General features: G+C 36.8%; 1 pseudogene; it reads right to left on the bottom strand.

Annotated features, from left to right (window-relative positions):
* Positions 1-716: 716 nt before the first annotated feature.
* On the bottom strand, positions 717-2,495 carry LOC102728469 (trafficking protein particle complex subunit 10 pseudogene; annotated as a pseudogene).
* Between the last annotated feature and the right edge of the window lie 2,573 nt (positions 2,496-5,068).

Genomic DNA, 5,068 nt, shown 5'->3' with positions numbered 1-5,068 from the left:
AATAGCAATTACACTTCCAGCTGGGGTTTCTTCTCTTTGATAGGCTGATTTTATCCAATACATGAGAATTATGTAAGTTCTGAGTTTTTTCTCTGGAACCCAATTCCAAAACTGGACCTAGACTGGCAACATTTGCAGTATTTGTGCACATTGTCTCTCAGTCAGTCATAAAAGAGCACCCCTCTCTCATGGATATAGCAGGTACTTTAAATCACTGCAGGTACTTTACATCACTGATCTTGAGACTTTCAATCCTCACAAGAGGCAACTGATATAAACTAGAGAAAATGTTATATATTTAAGAATCTAGATTCCCCCCCAAAAAAAGAATCTGGATTCCAATTTATGCCACTGTATATAGATTCTTTATTTCCTCATAATTCTTTAATTAAATAAAATTGTAATACTATATATCATATATGTTATATATACCACTTAAATATATATGCCACCTGAATATATAATGGAAGTACATTACATTAATTTAATTAAATAAAAGAAACACAAAGATCGATAAGGATTAAGGGTAGCAAGCTGAAAATCTCTCCATCTAGCTTTCAGAAGAAATTGGAAAAAAAAACTGATGATGATTGGTTGACAGATTCTACATTTTTCATTCTAAAAATTTATTACACTTCATATTAATCCATACATAACAAGTCTTCTTTTACTACATGTATGAAATGTTTGAAACTCAAAGAAAAGTTCAAAATCAATTACATGTAAAACTCTGCAGTATCCTTCCCAATGAAATTAGCAGACAGGATCTTCCCAATCCTAGTGTGCATTTTGACAGCAGCATGGGACAGATCTAAGTAGTGTTTTTCAAAAACTTCTACTGATGAAAATGCTTCTTTGAGACTCTAAGTTGTGTTGGCTGTTTCAGTTCTCTCAGCTCCCAAACCTGCCAAAAGATCAACTACCCTGTTGAGGTCCTCGGAGTTAGGTCCTTTTTCTGACACAAGTCCACACAGATAGACGAAGGACTTCAGCTTTTCTGTAGCATAGCTACATAAACCTAAAGTATGGGCAATGTTTGAGTCTATCTCCGCCCAGTCACAACAACCTTCTATCCTCTGCAGTACCTCCAAGACAGCAGTCCAGAGCACCAGGTGGAACAGACTTCTAAGAGCATCAGTTCCTGCACACAATTTTGCAGCAGCTCTAGGGCATGCTGAGCCACCTCCCACAGCCTCTACAGGAACAGGAGCAAGGAGTACTGGCGAGAAAATAGGTAAATGCACAGATCTAACAGGGTGGCTTCTTGCCTCTGTATCAATTCACACTTCTCCATGTCTATGGGCTTTTGGAGGATCAATCCATTCCAGCTTTTCACTGGCTGGCAGAAAAAAGTCAGCCAGTTGGCACCATCCCCAGAACCAAAGCTGACAACATACTGAGAAAACAGGGCATCCAGTTCATTATATTGTACCAGGGCATTTTCAAATTGCTGCAGCATATCAAATACAAAGGCAAGTTCCTCCCGAACCATGAAATACTCACAAAAGCTCCAGCCTGGCTCAGTCCTCTTCTCCGTCAAGGTTCTCAGTTCATCCTCAAACTTGCCTAGGTTTTTGGTAAAAGACATAAGAAGCCATGTCCTGAGTTTGGTAAGGAAGATATTCCAAGGATTCCTGAGTTCAAGAAGAGTCCTTTAAGGGGTTGGAGAGCATGACACACCTGTCACTCTGTTTATTACAAAAATCATTTCTTATTTTGTCCACAATAGGAGTTCAGGGAAGGATGTTGGTTTTGTTGTTGTTTTTTTTTTTCCCCTTGGCATCATTTTCTTTTTTTAATTTTATTTTAATTCAATTAGCCAACATATAGTACATCTCCAGTTTTTGATGTAGTGTTCAGTGATTCATCAGCTGCATACAACACCCAGTGCTCATTATATCATGTTCCCTCCTTAATACCCATCACCCAATTACCCTCCTCCTACCTCTCTTTCTGCAACCCTCAGTTTGTTTCCTGGAGTCAAGTCTCTCGTGGTTTGTCTCTCTCTCTGATTTCCTCCCATTCAGTTTTCAACCACCACTATTAGCCAGTCCACAGAGCTATGACCTTTCAGAACATTCAGCTACTTGGTAAGGTCATCTTTTACTGTAGCTTTATACACCAGTATCATAGCATTCCATCCAATAAATATGAAAAAAAGGGGAAAGTGAGCAGAACTTTGTTTCCTTCTTTGAGCAACAGTTCCTCTTTGAATTGAACAAAGTTAGATTCTAGGTGAATGATCTTTGGAGCCTGGCCATAGTACCTTCTCCATTCCATCTGTTCTCTTGGAAGCTGCTAGGAAAGCACTGGATAAATAGAGGTAAATCAATTCTGATCTCCAGCACAGGTAACAATGGGCTTGTGTAGGTCACCAGCAGCAGCGGCTCCTCAGGGACATCCATGGACCATCACTGGCCTCTGGGCCAGCCCAAGCCTGAGCAGCACTGCGACAGGGATACCCATCAGGCTGTGTGAGGCAGTTCCTAAGCCTGCTGCCCTACATGGCCACCTGGCCCCACCACTTCCCGCCATGATTTTTTTTAATTATTTTTAAGAGGTCAATATTACCAATATTGTCTTCTATGGCTTCGTATTTTGCATTATAGTTAGAAATGTCTTTGTCACACCTTGGTTATAAAAAATCCTTTTCTATGGTACAAATAATTTTAAGGGCTTTATTTGTGTATGGGGGTGGTAAGGGATTGGAATAGGAATTATAGAGATGCCTCCAAAATAAATATCTGATCTTAAGAAACAAATATAAAGCAAAAACAGAAGACCAACTTTATTCAATAAATACACAAATGGAATGTTTTAGAGCTGAACACTCACTAGGAAGAACAGAAAATACTTTATGGTCATAGCCTATATTATGGACCAAAAGATGATCCTTTGAAACCAAAAGAGATGTAAGATAAATTATATAGATAAAAAAGACAGCTATTCTAGTAGCCTGTTGAACAACCAGGACCTTCAGAAAGTGTAGGAGGGCTGTGTGGAGAGAATAATATGACTCCAGAAGGCAATAATCAATAAATTCACCACTGAATCATTGCAATGAACAGCTAACACAATATGTGAAGCTCTTGATAATGATCAATGTAAACCTGAAAGAAATAACAAGTAATAGGTAGCATGAGTCTGTCAAAAACAAATCATGTGAAACTATAATTCAATCCTTCCTTCAAGAGGATAAGTTTAGTACTTTAAAAAAAGAAAAATTTGGTGGAGACTTGGGCTAGCAAAAATGTTTTAAAAGGATGAATTAGATGGAAGTGTCATAAGATGAATAGTTTAGATACAGAAAAAAAGTTGTTATTGACAGTTCAATACTGCATTGGGTGAAGGTGTCAGGTAGGTCCCTTAGGGGTCCACTCTGAATTCAATACAATTCAATATTTTCATTTACAACTTAGAGAGTAGAAGGTAGAGAATGCCTAATAAAATTTACAGATGTTCCTGCACATTGCAGGATAGGCATAAAAGTAGAGTACAAGCAGGATTAAATTTTTAAATGGGCAGAAATCAATAAAATAAGATTCAATAAAGCATTCATAAATGTAATGTGATTCACAAAGGAAATAAGAATCAAATGCACCAATGTAAAATGAAATCACAAGAGAGTCTAAGGCTTATAGTGGAAAGTAAAATGAACACGTATCAGCAACATAACCATCAAACTCCAAAAGCCAATGCTGATCAAGTTACAAAAATGAATTTTTTCTTAATAGGAAAAAAAGAAGAAATGTTATGCCAGTCAATAAGCACTTCAGTATGTCCAAGGCATCAAACTTTAGGACTTATAGATAAGTAGAGCACAGAGAATTGACTGGAAAATCAAAAGAATTCATGTAGGAAAAAGTAAGACTGGCATAAAACAGATAAATGGAGAAGAGTAAGCAAAGAAAGTAAAGTAGATATAGTTGCTCAGAGCAGAAGTAAGGGAAAGGGACAGGTAGGAAAAGGTAAAGGAGGGAAAGAGAAACCAGAGGAAGAGAATGGAGAGGGAAGAGGAAACAAGATAAGGAAAAAGGAAGGAAAGACTTTTAAAGGGGATGAAGGAGGACAACAGAAGAATGTCTTTGAAAGAAATTTGTCTTATGAATTCACTTCACAAAGAAGTTATGCAGAAAATTGGTGGTGAGTGTCCTAATTAATATTTTAATTGGAATGATTCCAAGACATACAGTTGCAGTAATTCCTATCCATAGTCAAATATGATCTTCAGATCAGTAAAGAAATTGGATTTTAGAGAACATATTTTTAAAAAAGGACCAGTGCCTCTTAAGAAATTTGAGGGCAGGGACGCCTGGGTGGCTCAGTCAGTTAAGTGACTGCCTTCAGCTCAGGTCATGATCTCAGGGTCCTGGGATGGAGTCCTACATTGGGCTCCTTGCTAAGTGGGGAGCCTGCTTCTCCTTCTGCCTGCCACTCCCCCTGCTTGTGCTTACTCTTTCTCTGACAAATAAATAAATAAAATCTTAAAAAAAAAAGAAAAAAAGAAATTTGGGGGCAAAATCAGAGCTAAGAGAGTGGGGAAAAAATACTAGCAATCTTTTTAATAAAAAATTAAAAATTCCAAAGCAATGCAAACTATCCAGGAGCATGTCCACAAAGGGAAAACAGGCAGAGTCATAAATTTTCCATCATAAATCATGCTTGTCATTTATCTGATTTTAGAAATAAAATATGGTCATAAGAAAATCTGAAAGTTATTGGGAAATACTTTTATAATTAAAATCACCTATAACCTCACCATCATCAATACTTTGATGTATGTACTTGACTCCTTTGCACAAGGTATATCTTTTTAAAATTAGTATAAGTTTACACATGTAGTTGCATATCTGCATTTTTTATTACCTATTGTATTAATATCTTCCCAGGCAGTGAATGTTCTTTAAAAACATGACTATTAATAGCTGCATTATATTCCATTTTTAGATGTATATAAACATCTCCCTGTTGATAAATATTTAATTATCCAACTTTGTATCATTATAAATAATGCTGCTGTGGGCTTTTTTATTTATATATAGTTTGATTTTTCTTAGGATACATTCTC

This window comes from Leptonychotes weddellii, chromosome X (genome assembly GCF_054177405.1).
Source record: "Leptonychotes weddellii isolate Sample4059 chromosome X, ASM5417740v2, whole genome shotgun sequence".
Lineage (NCBI taxonomy): Eukaryota > Metazoa > Chordata > Mammalia > Carnivora > Phocidae > Leptonychotes > Leptonychotes weddellii.
The sequence above is the reverse complement of the archived record's forward strand: the minus strand, read 5'-3'. Positions and strand labels throughout refer to the sequence as shown.